This window comes from Pleurodeles waltl, chromosome 7, assembly GCF_031143425.1.
Source record: "Pleurodeles waltl isolate 20211129_DDA chromosome 7, aPleWal1.hap1.20221129, whole genome shotgun sequence".
NCBI lineage: Eukaryota > Metazoa > Chordata > Amphibia > Caudata > Salamandridae > Pleurodeles > Pleurodeles waltl.
Genome location: NC_090446.1, coordinates 880,838,393 through 880,858,868, shown reverse-complemented (window position 1 = coordinate 880,858,868; position 20,476 = coordinate 880,838,393).

The following is a 20,476-nucleotide window of genomic DNA, read 5'->3' as shown; positions in this document are numbered from 1 at the left end:
GAGGCTCCATACATTTTCACTGATCACGACCTTTCTGTGCTGTGAATACCGCCTTTTACAGCTCGGGATCCGAACACCATCTTAAGTGTTACCTCGTGGCCGATGAAAAGGTACATAAAATAATGCTTGTAAAATATCTTTCAATCTCGTGATTCTCGTGTGAGTTCAGCAAGTGCATTGGCCACTGATCCAGGGTGCATCAGTACATGGTGATAAGTGGTCCTGAAACTCAGCATTTTTGTGAACCGTGCTGCAAAATAGCTTCTTTTGTAAGAGCCTAAATCCGCCTGAACTCTTGGAATATTCTAGAAGGAGCAAGACGTGACTCCACCCAAGTTTATCATGTTTCCTCTTACAAGATAGATAAAGCCTGATGAGTCTTTTCATCTTATGCAAATGACAGGCGAGGACGGCAGCGATGATACTCAAAGCCTTCGGCGGGTGGTGAAGATTCATTCAGGGGCAATGTGAGAAGCCACTTAGACATGCAGGTAGATGAAACACACAGGCATGCATTTTAATGATTCAGGGATCATCACAACAGGAAGGCTAATCAATGGCACTTGTGCACCTTAGTTGCTGTGACGAAGTCTCACGGACACGTGCATCTATGAGCAAAACTGGGAATGTGTGGTCTCTTATTTAAGACAACAGTAAAGCAAACCAATGAAGACATTCTCTGTAATTTCCGTGTAACTTGACCTCTCTCTCTCTCGCAGATTTGCTCACTGTTTAATTTGTAAAAATGTAGGTTCCAGAGGCCGAGGTATCTCTCAGACAGCCACTGTGGTTCGCAGTACCAACAGTCCCTGCCAGCACGGCCAAATGCCAAGTCCGCTAACGCTGTAAATATGGTCTGGACAAACATCTTTTATATTCAATTTTAAAGTATATTGAACATGTAGTTGATGAGCTGTGCTAAAAAATATAAAGACAGCACCACCATATTGTAGATTGCTCATAAAACAATACCGGTATTTACAAAGAAGTACTGTCACAAAGCACCAGCAAACACCAACACAAATTAAGCAATGGAGTTACTTGTGGCAAAAGCACATAGCTCTGAAAGTGAGGGGATCACCAGAAAAGATTTTGGATTGGATACTGTTTCCTATGGGTTTTTTCTATCTCTAGGCCAAATGTAGTTGGACAACTGGAGAACCAGTGGCACTCACCAGCAGATTGAGGCCTTGGTGGTCACTTGGCTGATGTTGTCTCCTCACTCCTACCACTCATTCTTGATATTTTTCCTGCTTGACTTTGTTCACGTGCAATTTCGCTGGAGCCTTATTGTCATTGCTAGCAGGGAAGGCATGGGAGTAGAAAAGACAACTGCTTTTCATTAGTTAGGAGTGTGTGAATTTTAAACTTTGCTCATATATTTGGGTAACGTTTGAAAATCTCACACTTTTGAAGATAGTCAAAAGCTTTTTGACTTTAGCAGAGGTTAATTTGTGTCACAACATTTTCTCAGAGTGGCCTCACAACGAAGGGCCACAATTTGTGAATTTAGAATACATGATGAACAAATTCTAAATCCTAAAGGTCATTCTGATGGTCTTTTAGTCAAAACTGAAGGTCATTTTAAAATTGCATTGTAGTTTCCTCCACAGTCTGAGTCAAGGATCACTACAAACTTCTGGGGCTCAACATCTCCAATTCCTGTCATTGATTATCATGCTGGCACCTAGCTAGATCCCCTATTTGCCAAATCAGATAATACAGACTGACATCCAAAACAGACATGTCGTTTCTGACTTTAGGCCTGTTTTAGATGTCATTGAAACAACCTAGGCAACCTGAAACTTTGACCCAGAGGCAACACATGTTTGCATGTTCGACTTGGCATGTCTTTGGAGGAAAACAGGGTCTAAGTCCAAGGTTTTTTCAGGATGGTAGGAGGAGTGCACTTTGACACAGCAAAGGTTCTAGGACTTCAGGAACAATTGGGGGTCTAGACTTACTGCAGCAGAAGCTACCTGCAGGGGGCAGAACAGGTCCAGTTGGAACTGCTCAGTTGGACTAATTGCCAAAATGGTTTCTAGCTGTTTTTTGTGACACTGTAGCCAGTCTCCACACTTTTCACACTCTGGCCTGCCTCAAGGGTCAATCATATCCCCACTTCTGTTCAGATTCTACCTCACCTCTTAACAGACCCGATCAGCTCATTCAACTAAACATTCTACAGCTACACAAATAATACACAGATCATCCTAAAACTATAAAACCCTAATGACCTAGACTTGTCAATGCTCATCACATTTTAATGCCTTTGATGAAATGATAAAGATTAATCACCTTAAACCCAGTTTCTCCAAAACCAAGAACTACGGGCAATGGAGTAACTAACAACTTCATACAAATTGGTTGAAAGAAAACTGGGCCTGATATAACTTGTGGACTATGGTTTCCACTCCATCAGTGTGATGGCGCAAAATACTCCATCGCTCTGATGGAATAACAGTCTTCCACATTTAGGGATGTCCACTGGACCTGCAGACATCTGTAGATATTGACAGGAACTGCTGTCACAGAGTTTTCTGTCAATGCTTTAAATGTTTGACTCATGATACTGTCAAAACTGGGTTTTTGTTTTTACAAAATCCAAAAATGATGACCATAATGACATTCAAATTATCACCTATGGCGTTAGGGTCATTTTACAGTTTTCACCATTACCAACAGGATTTACCCGGTGGTGAATGTGAAAGAATAATGGCCATTTGACTGCCCAATTGTCGGAATACTGGAGATCTTCCTGCTTGTAGATCAAGCCAGCAGACCTAGGGTTTGGCAGAGAGGGCACTCTGTTGTAGGTGCAAGGGACAATCCAATACTCCAAACTCTAAATCAGACCTTCTGTCGAGTGTGGCACAGGAGTTTAAAAATGTTAGACTGGAATGGTACCCAAGCGATTGCCAGTGGCAACATTTTTGCAAGCATTCCTCCCATCTCCTTTTGTAGGTTTTATGCCTTAATAGATACCTTTCATTTGTCATCTCCCTTAATAGCCCTCCCATTAAAATACAAAACCGCTACCAGCACTTCTCTATCCTGTACTGTGGCTTGATGGTTCGGCGGTCACCCAAGAGCCTGCAGAGTATCTCAAAGCAACTGATTAATGTCTATGTTGTACAGGCTGTATGTTCTGTGTTATTGTTATGCTATGTTAATATGCTGGCTTTTGTAAGTTCATGAACCATTAAAAAGGAAAACATTAAATTATATACTGTTCTGTCTGAAACTAAACTGGATGAAATTTCACTCCTAAAAAAGAAACCTTGAGACGCTGTATGCTTTTTGCTGTAAACTGAATATTAACAACACTGCTGTAAAAAACAGCAAAAAGATCAGTTGCATCCTGAGGATAACAACATCCCGAAAACCCATGGGGGTAATCAATATAAATCGATATTCTCCAATTTTAAAAACAAGCTTGTTGAAAGAGCAGTAAAGAAGACTACAACAGCCTCCAGAAACGGGCAGAAGTGCACCATTGTGAGCATCACATGCTGCAGAAATTCTGAATATGAGCTGCAGCATACTTTCTATTCAGGCTACACATAGATGGATAGCAGGCTACAGACAGTGGTGGTGCAAGGGTGCCTGCATTGCAGGGATGATTGTTAATGTTCAGGTATGGATTCCTTCCTGCACAGAAACAATCATTAATAGTGTTTTCCTCTTTCTCTGTGTGCTGTAGAATGCAGCACTCATCGAAAGAGGAAAAAACGGGGAGAAAAATGTTTATTTCTCCCCGTTGTGACACTTTATCATCACCCCTGAGGTGCCGAAGAAATCTGAGTCATTCCCAGGCTTGTAAATCTGAGAATGCAACAGATTCCATTAGATTCCATGGATGCAACAGATTCCATCAGATTCCATGGGTGTTGTCTGGGAAAAACTACAATAACACCCATGTAACGGCCCTTTCTCACAAACTGTTATGTGCGAAAGGAGTCTACATTTGCATGGCCATGAAAAGCCACACAAGGTGGCTTTCCATAGCCTTGTAAATATGGGCCGGCACACTGTGTCACCGGAGTCTAAAAAAAGTTACCCTCTGGTCATGCAGTGTGCCGCTAGGGCCTCATAAATGAGGCCCTGAGTTCTTTACTTTATAGCGTGCTGGAAAATTGCTTCTCCCAAGAAATGTGAGCAGATAAATATATAGGAACAGACTGCTTCTAAAATACATTATTTATATTGACAATATGCATAGAAAAAGGAGATGTGGCCTAGTCAAAAAATTTGTTGGCCGAGAATCCTCGAAAATTCTTTCAGCAGTGGACCAAAAACATGTTTGGCCTATTCACTTTATTATACGATCCCTCACATTTTAAGTGTGTCCATTCAAAAGCAAACTTTGGTGTGTGCTACCTGTAGGAGGCTGGCCTGGTTTGTAGTGGGTACCTTGTACACTTTATACCAGGTCCAGTTATCCCTTATTTGTGAAATGTAGGAGTGTTCTAGCAGCTTAGGTTGATGGAGGTAGCTGTAGCAGAACAGCTTAGGCTGAACTAAGAGACATGCAAAGCTCCTGCAATACTACTATAGTTACAAAGTACTTTTACACAATAAAAGACAATACTCAGTGTTACCAAAAATAAAGGTACTTTATTTTAGTGACACAAAGCCAAAAATATCTTAGAGGCAATACTCCTTCTGGAGGTAAGAATTCTGCACAATAGATACACTAGAGATCAAAATCAGGTAAGTAAATAGTCACAGAATAGTGCAAACAATAGAAAATACCATAGAATGCAATAGGAAGAAATAGGCCTAGGAGCAACACAACCCATATACTAAGAAAGTGGAATGTGAATCACGAATATCCCTCTAGGCAAGTGTAGTGTATAGAGGGGCGCTGGGAGTGTAAGAAACTCACAAAGGTGAGTAAAATACCCCACCCCGGAGCCCAGGAAAGTAGGAGTAAAGTACTGCAAGTTTCCTCAGGACGCACTACAAGTCGTGATAAGAGTTATTGCAAGAACCAAGCAAGACTGCAAACAACAAATGGTGGATTCCTGGACCTGAAGACCTGTAAAGAGAGAAGATCAAATCCAGAAGTCACAGAAGATTCCAGGAAGGACAGGAGCCCCTGCCAACCTAGAAGATGGTGCAAAAGAGGATTCTCCAGTTGGAAGAAGTCTGCAGAAGAGCACCAAAGAAGATGGCTGCGGGTTCCTGCATGATGCAAAGGATGTCCCACATCGAGATGTTTGATGCAGGCCAGTTGCAGTGCTGGATTCGTCCAACAAGCCTTGGTTCAAGCAATGTTGTAGATTGCGTCAAAATGGTGCTGCCTGGACCCAGGAGGGACCTGGGGGCCTCAACTCAGGCTGACGAGGCAGAGGGAGCTCCAAACACTGGAGAGAATCCACAGATGACCAGGCAGCACCCACGGAGGTCCCAGGTCATGGGGACAAAGAAGGTGCAAATTGTGGTTGCTGCAGCACTACAAAAGATGGTGCCACGCCACTGGAGAACAACTCAGTGAGTTGAGCATCACAGGATAGAGTGCTGGGGACCTGGGCCAGGCTGTGCATGAAGGATTCTTGCAAATAGTGCACAGAGGCCTCAGGAGCTGGAGATGACTCAGTGCTTAGGGGTTCTGTCGCAAACCGGGAAGGCAAGCTCTTACCTCCTCCAAATTTGGACAGCTGGACCTTAGAGCAGTCTGGGTCGAAGGGGTCCACAACCTGTGTTCCAGGGAGCAGGCTCATCGTCAGGAGAGGAGTCCCAGAGACCCGGTCGATGTCTTAGACAGTGCCTGCTGGAGCAGGGAAGTGACTCTGTCACTCCACTGGAGATTTCTTCAGTCCTTCAGGTGCAGGGTGAATACATGGAGTCCCCAGAGTGTGCACACCTTGGAAACTGTTGCAGTTGCTGGCTGGAGCTGAGGTTGCAGAGTCACAGTAGCCTTTCTGGATACTTTGTTGAAGTTACAGCGGTTCCTGGAGCAGTCTGCGGTTGATCCGACGGTCAGAGGATGAAGCAGGAGTTGCAGAGGATTCCTGGTGGAAACTTGCAAGCTGAATCTGAAGAGGAACCCACAGGAGAGACCCTAAATAGCCCTTACAGGGGGATTGGCTACATAACCAAGTATGCACCTATAAGGAGGGGTCTCTGACGTCACCTGCTGGCACTGGCAACCCGGAGATCTCCAGAGTGTCCCCACATCTTGGAAAACAAGATGGCTAATGCCAGGGACACACTGGAGGAGCTCTGGGCACCACCCCTGGGGTGGTGATGGACATGAGAGTGGTCACTCCTCTTTCCTTTGTCCAGTTTTGCACCAGAGCAGGGACTGGTGTAGACTGGCTTAGGCAAGGAGAGCACCACCTGTGCTCTTTAAAGCATTTCCAGAGGCTCTGGGAGGCTACCCCTCCCAAGCCTGTAACACCTATTTCCAAAGGGAGAGGGTGTAACACCCTCCTCCCAAAGGAAATGCTTTGTTCTGCCTTCCTGGGACTGAGCTACTCAGACCCCCGGATGACAGAACCCTCTCTGTGAGTTGGCAGCAGCTGTAGCTGCAGTGCCAGCCTCAGAGAGCTGGTTTGGCAGTACTGGGGGTCCATGGTGTAGCCCCCAGGATGCATGGGATTGGCCCTCCAATACCAGATTTTGAATGGGGAAAGTTCCATGATCTTAGACACCTTACATGGCTATATATTTGGAGTTACCATTGTGAAGCTAAATATAGGTATTGACCTATATGTAGTGCACGCGTGTAATGGTATCCCCGCACTCACGAAGTCTGGGGAATTGGCCCTGGACAGCCTGGGGGCACCTTTGCTAGTGTAAGGGTGCCCTCACACTTAGTAACTTTGCACCTAGCCTTCAGTAAATGAAGGTTAGACATATAGGTGACTTATAAGTTACTTAAGTGCAGTGAAAATGGCTGTGACATAGTGTGTGCACAATTTCACGCAGGCTGCAGTGTCAGTCCTGTAATAGGGCTTGTCAGAGCTCCTTATGGGTGGCAAAAGAAATGCTGCGGCCCATAAGGCTCTCCTGGAACCCCAATGCCCTGGGTACCTAGGTACCATATACTAGGGGTCCAGTGTGCCAATTGGAATTGGTAAATTAAGTCACTAAACTATAATGACTAATTTGGAAGCAGAGATAGCATAAGCACTGAAGTTCTAGTTAGCAGAACTTCAGTGACACAGTGAAGCACTACTGACAACACACACATTAGGCCGCAAACTATAAGCACCAGGGTTCTGACCAGCAGGATCCCAGCGAGACAGGCAAAACATACTGACAAACAGGTAGAAATTGGGGAAAACATGCCAAGAAAGATGGTACTTTTCTACACTACCCCAATAACGGTCCCATCACGCTCATTTTATCACCCTTATCTGCTCTGACTCCAATCAACAGGGCCCTACAAAAACAATGGTGTTCTAGGTGCAGCAACTCACACCTGATATTCTCCTTCTGCAGTGAACATCTTTATAACACGTTTGGATGACACTTGCAAGGGCCTGATTTAGATCTCGGCAAACTGGTTACTCCGTCACAAAGGTGATGGATATTCTGGCCTCCGAAATTGAAATCCCCTTGAAAACAATTGGATTTACATTTTGATAGGCAGGGGTTCTGGCTTTCTGCTACAGAAATGTCTATTATCAAAATTAATGTGGGCCTAGCTAATCAAATATATAATTGTCACCTTAGAACAAACAGCATCTTTCTTAATACCCTGTTGTCTACAGCATGAGCAGAACTGGTGATGATCACCCATGAGAGCGCAGAACGTATAATCTAGCGCTTATGAGCCCTTCTCCCTGTGAGTCACACTCTTCCTAATTATTGGCTTATCGATGTTTTTAAACAGATGTGACTCCTGGTGTTTATAGTTGTGTTTATACATTATTCATTCATTAGTAGGTCACTCACAGATGCTATAAATACTGTGTAACATTCTGTAAATGCCCTTTCCTTAGTGAAAACCACCTGAATAGAGAAGTGTTCTGTTGTGGGCAGGAATGATGTGAATTAGCCTACTTTCCCGTATCTCAGAAGGCCTTCTTCTAACTGAATGACATTTTGGGTGTAAGGGAATGGAAACTGGGGACTCTTTTTCATGGATGTCGATTCACCAAAATGCCAGTGGTAGCGGAAGTCACCATGCCCAGGTATAATGATTGACATTGCAAGAAGTGACATCACAACACCTTTGACCAGCGACATCACAGGAAGTGAGAGCATGTGACCTTTGACCAGTCAATGACCAACCTGGAGCCTCAGATGCTGTTGTATTCCAATTTACATCTATGAGCCAGATATGATCTTACTGCTGCACAACGGGCCCATGGACAGGCCAGTATTTGCAAGCTGTAGAGCAGTGAGAGTATAAGGGATGGTGTGGCTGAAGAAGATTCCTGCTGGGTTTATCAGCAACCACTACCTTGTACAGGTAGCATCTTGATTGTAGGCATGTTGCCATGGACCAAACCACAGGTTTGTCATAGTTGTGCGGGCTGTCACCCACCCCTTATCTCTCCGACCATTCGAGATGCAGTCAGCATATGTGTATTGCTCAGCATCCTTCTACTACTCACTGTTAGACCTGGCATCTTAGGTGTGTTTCCCCTGACTTTTTTCCTTCAAATTTTCTGTTCTGCTGACTTCGTTTTTCCTGACCTTAGGATTCTGTGCACTTTAACAACTGCTAACCGGTGCTCTTTCCTTAAAAAGTGGTAACATTGGCCTATCCCCAATTGGCATACTTGTTTTACTTATACATCCTTAGTAAAGTGCACTACATGTGCCCAGGGCCTATAAATTAAATGCTATTAGTGAGTGTGCAGCACATATTGTGCCACCCATTAAGTAGCCCTCTAAACGTAACTCAGGCCTGCCATTGCAGATCCTGTGTGCAGTATTGAGGTGCCATGTTGACCTGGCAAAATATCACTTTTGCCAGGCCCAAATCTTTCTTTTTAATACATATGTCACCCCTAAGGTAGGCATAAGCAGCCCAAGGGCAGAGTGCAGTATATTTAAAAAGCAGGGCACATCCTTTTTAGTTTTACATGTCCTGATAGTGGAAAACTCTCAAATTAAATTTTCACTACTGCAAAGCCTATCTCTCACATAGATTAACTTTGGGATTACCTTATTACATTTTATAAATGTAATTCACAATCTGGAAGAGAACAGTTTTTTGAGTTTGGTTTCTCTGGGATCACAATTTAAAATCACAACTTACAGTTAGGTCATATTTTAAATCCCAATTCTGAACATGCCAATTTTTGAAATTTAGCATTTTCATGCCCTAGTTATTTGGTGCCTGCGGCCTGTCTCTGATCACATGTTTGGGGTGGGGAGCAGCTGGGCTTTGTGTATTCCCCCTAGACAGCCACATGCAAAGGGAGCGTAGGTGTGACTTTATGGGGCATCAGTGTCTTGATGGGCCATCCTGGGCAGGATGGTTACGGAGGAGCTGCACATAGCCTCTGTTACACCTGAATAGGATATGTCTGGTCCACACGCAAAGGTTCACATACCCCCTTGTAGTGAGTCTGGAAAGACAGGGACCCTGTGCATTCCAAAGGCATCTCTATGAAGTCTCCAGCTTCAAAAGCACAAATGGGTATACATACTGGACCTCTGACACCACCAACTCCGTAAACTTCTGGACCTTTGGATATTCTGCAAGGAAGAAGGACTGCTGTGCTGCTACAAAGACTGCCATGCTGGACTGCTACTCTACTAGACTCCTGCTTTGCTATGCTGACCAGCTGCCCTTTTTGCCTGAGAAGGACTTTGTTGGAAATCGGGCTATTAGTTGTGTGGCCAGTGCAAGAAATAGTTCGTCATTTGTCCTCAGTGGGAACCAAACACCCCATTGTAGTGCTTGACTCTCACATGGTACCGAGGCAGATCAGTCTAAAGCTTACTCAAGGTAGGTGGTGTGGGCTAGAAATCACCGATCACTGGCACACAGTAATAACACTCAATAAATGATTGTCCAGTCAGTACTTTTTTCTTTTGAAAAGGAGAAGTACATTTATAACGCACACACCACTAAATACTACACAGTAATTTACAAATATAATTGACAGATGAATCATACCATAGATGACATTGTGCTATTACTGGTAATCCCCTGGAGGGGTCACACAATCATATCAAGTTTGCTCAAACGGTCATGGTGCAGTAAGGATAATACTTTTGCATGAATCATGGTTGTAATTGTAATAATGGTGGATCAATACATCATTTGCAATCATCATGTAAACACAAAAAAACATTTATCCAAAACAAACTTTGTGTCTGTGCATTCCTTCATACACTTGGCAGCATTCTAATGTACCCATATAAAGAGACCCTATAAGGGATAACTACATGAAAACAATGTGGGGAAAACATTGCAGTTTAATTATACAGTTAGCCAGTAGAGAGCATAACTGTGTGCAATATCATTACAATGTAATAGCATTAAAAAGTAATACAATGTAACCATATTCACAACCCCTAGAGAACACAACACATGCATTTGTAGACCTTCCAGGCCTCTTAAAATGTTAACATACAACAAGCCTCCAAAAGACAAACTACCCTCAGCCTTAAAGCAAAATCTCCAGCCAAGAGAGAGCTTCGAAATGCCTTCAAAAGTGGGAAAGGTGATGATGTTGCCCCCCCAACTTAGGGAACACTGGAAGTTTGCTTCACTCCCAGCCTTGGCTCCAGCTCACTAGACCTACCTATACATTGGATAAAGGCAGCACTACCTGTGGTCCAGGAGCAGGGCCTAGATATGGGTAGGGTTTCTACCTTTCCCTGAGAAAATAGCAATAAATCTTCTATATTACTTTTTACCATAGCCTTTATGTCTTTGTTTAGTTTATCAGTCAGGGATCATTAAGGCAGCTCTAGAGTACATTTTAAAGTAAATTCTTCTTATATTTTCTGTTTAAAGTACGTACTGATAAGGAGAAAAAGTACTGGCTTTAAGTGATTTTCCAAGTTTTTGTACAAACCCTGTCACAGCCATAGGTGAGGACAGGCTCTCTGATGTGGTTACAACTTTGAATTGCCAGCTCAGGATCTCTGATTGTCCTGCCACGGGATGGATTCAGTTTAACTTTCCACAAAGTGGTCTAGCATGTTTATTAGTAACTCTAGCTCCAGTCCTGAATTATTTTAGGGAAAATTACAACTTTCATAGATGCTGCAAAACAGGGTTGAAATGTAGTTCAGCGGCATTAAGAATTCCGTTTAACCAGCATTTAACCTGTGCTAAAAAAATAGTTCAAAACAATGAGACCAGGCCACAGCTTCCAGCTATCCATATGTCATGAGTGACTAGGACATTTTAGCACGCTGCAATTTGGAGCTTGTAGGTTATCTTTAGACAAGGTATGCATGGGTTTAAACATAGCAGTTTGCAAAGTGCAATAGGGTAAAAAAGCAGGCCTGGCAGAAGATCATCTCACACATGACATAGGGCTGTTAAACTTGCCAGCCTTAATGTGCTCTCCCCACTAACTTTTTGCTGTACTCCACCTCTATTTGCTGAATTCTTTTTTGTCGGCTTTAGGACTCTGCACACTTCACCACTGCTAACCAGTGCTAAAGTGCTTGCGCTCTCTCCTTTAAACATGGTGAAATTGGTTAACATATATCAACACTAAAGGTGTGGGGTAGTGGGAAAAGGGGGTGGGCCTAGGTCGATTAACCCAGTGCACCGTGTTGGAGTCGCTTAAGACTCTGAAGTGGGGAAGTCATGGTGGGAAAGAATCCACGTAGGGGGGTGCTATGTAGTTGTACAAGGGGACAGGGGAGTTCCCTTACGGACTAGGTGGTCTCACACACATAATAGTGTCTTGCTTCATCATTTGACCACCTAGCCCCACCCAAGTAAGATGATACTACTTGGGCGGACTCGACATCTTGGTTAAAAGAACCAGAGGGAGTGCTAAAATTAGACTTACTGGATAATTACAGAGATCCAGATGGGGTGAGAAATAAAATTACCAAGCAAGTCACCAATTACTACTGCTAGTTTTAATGGGGGTGTATGCTGGTAAGGTTAAGAATATAGGGGAACAGACGGCTCATTAGAGGATAATGTCTCTTAGAGTCTAAAAAGAAATACGTATGACCAACATGTTTCTGCCCTCACTAAGTGCTGGTTGGTCAGGGGCATTCGTCAGGGTCGGAGCACACGTAATAAGTGAGGTGCTCAAAGTGAAAAATAAATATAGGGCCTACCTGAACAGGTAGTTCATAGTGGGGTAGGTCTAAAATGGCTAATAAATAAACCACTGATTATTAACAGTGAAAAAGTGGCACACCACTGCACACAACACAGCACAAGTGGAAGTGCGTGGGAGAAATACACACACACATGCAAGCGTGACTTACCCCGTAGTTAGGGGCGATTTGCCTCTGGTCTGGCTAATGCCGGGGGAGGTTTTCCCTTGTAGTCACACTCTAAGGAGTTTAGGAGTAGAACGCAGAGGACAAGAAAGTAAAGTAACAGAAAGAGGTAGAACCTGGTAGAAGAGAAGAAACAAGAAGGGAAACCAGAACATCGGGGGGAGACAGGTACACTATAAATAAAGAAAAGAGAAGGGAAAGCAAAGAGCAGTAGGGAGAAGAAATAGAGAGAAGAAAAGAAAGAAGGAGAGAAGGAAAAAAAGGGGGGGGAAGGGGGGAAAAAAAAAAAAAAGGGGGGGTGAAGGGATCAGGGAGGAACAGAAGGCGAGTGGCAGGGGGGAGGAAGTGGGAAAAGAAAGTAAAAAATAGTAAAAAAATATATAAAAAAGCGGGGGGGCCCGAGAGCCCGAACTTACCACTCCAAAGGGAATACCATGGGGGGGTACCTACATGCCGGAGCCAGGCCGCTCTGGTACTGACTGAGTAGCTGGCCTGGTACTTATGGTAGCCGATCGCCGATCGTAATGAGGCCGGGGGCGGAGTTAGGCCCCGATTGCAAGGTGGTTCAGGTGTGCCTGGTAGCGTTGAGGGTAGGCACACTGATTCGGGTATTGATTTCCGGCCTGCTAATTGGCCGGTCGCACCCTCGTTAGGGTTTAGTTCCGGCCCTCCTGGGACCGGAATAACGTGTCCGGCCGCGGAACCCCGGGGGATGGAGTCCCGCGGGGCGGATCGCGTCCGGATATGGCATGGAGGGGCAGGGAGCTTCCTCCATGCGTAGGGATCGCGTTGTCGGGCGTGCCGTGGCGACGCGGCGCGATTGGCGCGACGCGTCACCACGCGCCCGGGAACTCTGGGAGTTGGAGTCCCATGCAGAAAGGGAATGGGAAAGGGTAGGAAAAGAAGAAACAGAACGGGGGGGGAAAGAGGGGGAGGGAAGGAAAGGGAGGGGGAAGAAGGAGGAACAAGGGAAAAATAGGGAGAGAAAAAAAAGAAGGCCAGAGAGAAAAGAAGAGAGAGAGGAAACAGGGGGGGGGAGGGAAAGAGTACAGGAGAAACATAAGGAGAGGAAAGAAAGAGAAAGGAAAAAGGGAGGGGGGAGGGGAATGTCAGAGAGGGAGGTTAGAGGGAAAAAGGGGAGAAGTAAAGGAAACATAAAGAAGGGGAACCTACGAAAAGGGAAACCGTCATCGAGGCGAGGAGAGAGAGAGAGGCGGAGGAAGGGGAGTGTGACAGATCGAACAATATACAAATGACGACGAGATATGCGTTTTAGTTTATGGTGGAATTTATTCTAAGATTAAGGTGGAATAAAGTCAAAAACTTGAAGTATATAATCAAGCGGGTGGGGTTTCCTTAGGGTTTTCGGTGTTGTTGTTCAGTTCCTGTAGTGTTGATTTAGTCTCAATGTTTCTTTTCCCGGGAGACGTCTGGCGGATCCCCTCAGGTGGATTCCCGGATACCGGAAAACAAAGGAAAACAACACCCGGGTAAGTATGGGGTTTAACCAAAAGGTTATTTCACTCTTTCTCTGTAGTCTTGTCTGGGTATGGGTAGGAACGATAAGGAGGGGGTGTCTGTGAGGAGTTGGGGAATAAGTGCTCTCACTCTCTAATTATAGATTTTGTGGGGTGCCCATATGTGCTCGTTATCGTGCCCCTTTCGGTTCCTTCCCTTTCCACTTCTATATTCCCTCCCCCTCCTTAGTCTGATATGGCCTTTGTTTGGTCCACAAGGACCGTACCTTGGTGAGCCACGACCCTCCTGGGTCGTGGCTGGCGTTGTGGCGTTCCTCTGCTGCGGTCTCTTCTCCTGCTGTCTTTTTTTTGGTCTCCCTCTCCTGGGCTCTCCTCTCCTGCTCCTCCGGTCTCTTCTCCTGGGCTCTCCTCTCCTGCTCCTCCGGTCTCCTCTCCTGGGCTCTCCTCTCCTGCTCCTTCTCCTGGGCTCTCCTCTCCTGCTCCTTCTCCTGGGCTCTCCTCTCCTGCACCTTCTCCTGGGCTCTCCTCTCCTGCTCCTTCTCCTGGGCTCTCCTCTCCTCCTCCGGTCTCTTCTCCTCGGCTCTCCTCTCCTGCTCCATCTCCTGTCTCTTCTCCTCAGCTCTCCTCTCCTGCTCCTCTCCTTCTCTTCCGGTGCCGTCCTCCCTTTTGTTTATGCCGCGCCGGGAAACCCATCCGGTTTCCCGGGCAACGGCCTTCCCCCTGCCTCGTTCGGATCGCGTCGCCCCGGCAATGGGGAGACGCGGACATGACGCATCGGCCTGATCCGATGCGTCATGACGAGCCGCGGCTGCCGGGGACGCCCGGTTACACACCCCTTCCCACGAACGGTCCTGATCGAGGACCGAGGTAGAGTCCGGGTATCTGGAGAGATAATCAGCCGGGGCCTGTTGGGGACCAGGGATGTGACGGACCTGAAACGAAAAGGGTTGGAGTTCAAGGAACCACCTCAAGATCCGTGAATTCGTATCTTTATGAGCCGACAACCAAGTGAGGGGAGCATGATCTGTATAGAGAATAAAAGGGCGACCCAAGAGGTAATACTGCAAGGTGTCTACAGCCCATTTGATGGCCAAACATTCCTTTTCAATCGTGGGGTAATGGCGTTCCCGAGGAAACAGTTTCCTGCTAATATACACTATTGGGTGATCCCTACCGTCCCCATCGGGCTGGGTCAGTACCCCTCCTAGCCCGACATCAGAGGCGTCTGTATAGAGGTGGAACGGTTTCGAGAAATCGGGGCACCGTAGGATGGGCTCCCTAGTCAGAAAGGCTTTTAGCTGTTCAAAACTAGTCTCCTGTTGATCCGAAAAAGGGGCTAATTGATTAGGACGAGATTTAGCCAGAAGATCTGTAAGGGGGGCGGCTAGGGTGGAATAATTGGGAATGAATCTTCGATAGTAGCCGACCAACCCTAGGAAGGAACGCAAATCTTTCTTCGTTGCAGGGCTAGGTGCATTGAGAATAGCTTCTACCTTTTTAGATTGTGGCTGGAGGTTCCCTTGAGTGATTTTGTATCCTAAGTACAATATGTCAGGCTGTGCGATAACGGATTTTTTTGGATTGTCAGTTAACCGTGCCTGTCTCAGAGTATGGAATATCTGTTGCAAATGCAGTAGATGATCATTCCATGTTTCACTGAAAATAACTACGTCGTCTAAGTAAGCAGCTGAAAAATGTCAAAAGGGGTTTAGGAGGCTGTCCATTAACCGTTGAAATGTTGCTGGGGCTCCATGCAGTCCGAACGGCAACACTGTGAAGTGGTACAGGCCCGACTGCGTGGCAAAGGCCGTTTTCTCTTTATCTTCTGCGGCTAGTGGAATCTGCCAATATCCTTTAGTTAAATCTAGGGTGGACATGTATTTTGCTTTTCCTAGTTTTTCTAATACATCATCCACCCTGGGTATCGGCTAAGTATCGAACATGGTATGTTCGTTGAGTTTCCTGAAGTCGATGCAGAACCTAATAGTACCATCAGGTTTTGGTACCAGGACAACTGGGGAGCACCAGGGACTAGTAGAAGGCTCTATTACTCCTAATTCTAGCATCTTTTGGACCTCGTCCTCCATAATCTGTTTCCTGGCCTCTGGTATACGATATGGTCGTAACCGGACAATTGTACCTGGTGCAGTCCGTATTTTATGGGCAATCAAAGAGGTTTTGCCTGGCACTATGGAAAAAAACGATCTGAAATGTTCCAGTAGACTGAATACCTGTTCCCTCTCTAATTTTGTTAACGAGGCGTTCACTGTGGGTAGATTCTCCCCAATAGTGGTCTCGGTCGGGCAAAATTCAATTTGAACCCTCCCATTGGGACATAGGAACCGGCCCACGGCTTCGGTCGAGTTAGAGCCCTCAGGTTCTTCCCATTTTTTTAATAGATTTATGTGATAAATCTGGGTTTTCTGCGGCGTGGTCGAGATTTCAATTAGGTAAGTGACCGGGGAAACGGCTCGTAGTACTTTATGTGGACCCTGCCATTTTGCAACCAATTTGTGTTTAGACGTGGGGCGCATTATAAGTACCTGATCTCCTGGTAGTAGAACTCTTAATTTACTCCCTCGATCGTAATATTGTTTTTGGTTCTGTTGGGCATGTTCCATATTTACTCGGACTGTGTCCCATAACCCTTGTAACTGAGACCGTAAGTCGTGGGCATATTCTAACAAGGGTTTCCCCCCTTCCTCCGCCTCCTCTTCCCAAGCTTCTATGGCCATGTCCAGCAGGGATCGGGGCTGTCTTCCGAACACGAGTTCAAAAGGACTGTGTCCGGTAGATGCCTGTTCATGGGTACGTATAGCATACAATACCAAGGGCAACTTTTGATCCCAGTCTTTACCTGACTCCTCTACTACTTTTCTTAGCAGGGTTTTTATGGTACGGTTGTACCGTTCTACCAGTCCATCGGTCTGTGGATGGTACACCGAGGTGCGAATTTGGGAAATGCCTAACGTTTTGCACACCTGCTTCATGAGTGTAGACATGAAAGGAGTTCCCTGATCAGTGAGTATTTCATGTGGAAATCCTACTCGAGAAAATACATTAATCATTGCTTGTGCTACTGTTTTGGTTGTCATACTTTTTATAGGAATGGCCTCTGGGTATCGGGTGGCATAATCTACCATGACTAGGATATATGTGTGCCCTTTCGTGGAGGGTACTATGGGACCTATCAAGTCCATTCCCATCCTACTAAATGGAACGTCTATGATGGGTAATGGCATGAGAGGCGCTTTTCTAGGTCTACCGGGTTCGGTAAGTTGGCACCTGGAACATTGGGAGCAAAATTTTCGTATGTGGGCAAAAAACCCCGGCCAATAAAACCGCTGGAGGAGATACTCCTCTGTTTTTTCCCTTCCGAAATGACCTCCTCCGGGTTGACAGTGGGCTAAGGTTAAAACATGTTCTCTATAGTGCTCGGGCACTAACAACTGTTGCTTACGGTCCCCGGAGCGATTAGTGGTTATGCGATATAAGAGGTTTTTTCTAATTAAGAAGTAGGGACCCACCTCTTCGGTTTCTTCTGATTTGGCCGACTTCCAAGCTTGAGCGAGAGAAGGATCTTCTCTTTGTCTTTGGGGAAACCCGACAGGCACCTCATGTGTCTCGGCAATCAGACCTGAGGGTGTGCTATGTGCCTCTTTCTCTCGGTGGTTTGCTTTTTCAACACGTTTCTCCCTACGTGACAGTTTCCTACGGGTAGAGGGGGGCTCTAGGTCGCTGTCAGAAAAAGGGGCACCCTTCCACCAGTCCTGGGTCAGGGTTGGTTGTCGAACGTGGTCCAGGATCTCCTGAAAATGTTCGTAATCCGTCCCAATAATACATTCCTCTATCAGATCTGAGATTATACCCATAGGAAGGCTGTCCCTGTAGTTCCTCCACTCTACTGTCAGGGCCTGTAAGGGGTATCTCTCCTTATCCCCATGAATGCAGCAAATAGTCACCCAATGTTCGACTTCCCGGTCTGCTAGGGCTAGGAGATCCTTCCTTATCACGGATTGACTGCATCCGGAATCTATAAGGGCGCAAACCATTCGACCATTGACGTTTAAGGACTGTTTAAATTTGGGGTTGCCCTGGCCTGTACACAGCACCCGTCGTCGGGTAACTCCAACCTCCATGGGTTCACTAGTGTCTTGTTTTCTGGGACACATACGGGCAATGTGTCCCCATTCCCCACAGTTATAACACTGAGGACCCGGTACTGGTGGATGCTCGTAGGTTCTGCGAGGTACGGGTTCTTCGGGAAGGACTCTGGGAGTGCTTTTTGGGTTGGGGAGCCCCGGTTTTATGATGGGGCGGGTTGGCATATTTCGTACATCCACCGAACGATGGTATGCACATGCTAAGTCAATTGCCATCTCCGTATTCACCTTGGGATGTTGACGGATCCAGTGTTTTGTAGCCGTAGGCAAGGCATCTAAATATTGTTCGAGGACAATTGTTTGGATTACGTCTTCCCGGCTATTCCCTGACGGACCCAACCATTTTAAAGCCAAATCGTTTACCCGATAGTAGAAGGTTCGGGGATCCTCGTTCGGTCCCCATTTGATTTTCCTGAATTTTATTCTATAATATTCCGTGTCATGCCCCACCCGCTCTAATATACTGGTCTTTATTTCGGAATATGGGGTTGTTCCCCCGGGGTTCGCTGCTTGATATGCGGCTTGTAGGATTCCTGTAAGCAGAGGGGCGACATACTGGCCCCATCTATCTTCCGGCCATTGTGCGGTTGAGGCCACCCTTTCAAAATTAGTAAAAAAGGATTCGGGATCATCCCCTTCTTGATATTTTTGCAAGACGGAACTTGGGACATTGGGGTGTACCTTAGTGGTAGCAATTGTCTCCGTTAGTTTCTTCATGGCCGTCTCGTGGACCAGTTGATTATTGGCCAGTATGGTTGCCTGACTTTTCAAAGCCGACTGTAAGGCTTCACGGTCCTCCTTAGCCTCCCTCTGGTGGGCCTCCCACACCAGTTGTAGGTGTCGTTGGCCTTCGGCCAACTGTTTTATCATGTCCTCCAGCGAGGGGGCGTCACTCATTGTGTATACTGTTCGATTGTCGAGGAGGATCTAGAGTCTGATCCCACTTCTGACACCACTGTGACAGATCGAACAATATACAAATGACGACGAGATATGCGTTTTAGTTTATGGTGGAATTTATTCTAAGATTAAGGTGGAATAAAGACAAAAACTTGAAGTATATAATCAAGCGGGTGGGGTTTCCTTAGGGTTTTCGGTGTTGTTGTTCAGTTCCTGTAGTGTTGATTTAGTCTCAATGTTTCTTTTCCCGGGAGACGTCTGGCGGATCCCCTCAGGTGGATTCCCGGATACCGGAAAACAAAGGAAAACAACACCCGGGTAAGTATGGGGTTTAACCAAAAGGTTATTTCACTCTTTCTCTGTAGTCTTGTCTGGGTATGGGTAGGAACGATAAGGAGGGGGTGTCTGTGAGGAGTTGGGGAATAAGTGCTCTCACTCTCTAATTATAGATTTTGTGGGGTGCCCATATGTGCTCGTTATCGTGCCCCTTTCGGTTCCCTCCCTTTCCACTTCTATATTCCCTCCCCCCCCCCTTAGTCTGATATGGCCTTTGTTTGGTCCACAAGGACCGTACCTTGGTGAGCCACGACCCTCCTGGGTCGTGGCTGGAGTTGTGGCGTTCCTCTGCTGCGGTCTCTTCTCCTGCCGTCTTTTTTTTGGTCTCCCTCTCCTGGGCTCTCCTCTCCTGCTCCTCCGGTCTCCTCTCCTGGGCTCTCCTCTCCTGCTCCTCCGGTCTCCTCTCCTGGGCTCTCCTCTCCTGCTCCTTCTCCTGGGCTCTCCTCTCCTGCTCCTTCTCCTGGGCTCTCCTCTCCTGCACCTTCTCCTGGGCTCTCCTCTCCTGCTCCTTCTCCTGGGCTCTCCTCTCCTCCTCCTCCGGTCTCTTCTCCTCGGCTCTCCTCTCCTGCTCCGTCTCCTGTCTCTTCTCCTCGGCTCTCCTCTCCTGCTCCTCTCCTTCTCTTCCGGTGCCGTCCTCCCTTTTGTTTATGCCGCGCCGGGAAACCCATCCGGTTTCCCGGGCAACGGCCTTCCCCCTGCCTCGTTCGGATCGCGTCGCCCCGGCAATGGGGAGACGCGGACATGACGCATCGGCCTGATCCGATGCGTCATGACGAGCCGCGGCTGCCGGGGACACCCGGTTACAGGGAGACTATGGGGGTCAAGGTCAAGAGGGTCTGAGGATGAACACACGAGAGAAAGAAGGAGTGAAGCAGGGGAAGGTGACAATGGTCTCAGGGGAGGAGGGGACTTCTCAGGGGGACACGGATATTTATTCGAAGGGAGGACAATAGAGTCATCAGGTCGTGATCTCCATCATGGTGTATATCAGGACGCATGAAGCAGGGGAAAATCTAAGGTGGGATGAGTCCCGGGTCTCTCAGTTTTAGGGGAAGGAGACCATATTGATATCTAGTGGTCAACCTAGGGCTGACCATGGAATGTTATCATTCAGTCCTATAGTGTCAGTTCGCAACCTCCATATCCATCTCTGCTAGTAAAGTAGGAGCTTCTGTTTAGCGTTGGTTGTCGTTGGTTTCA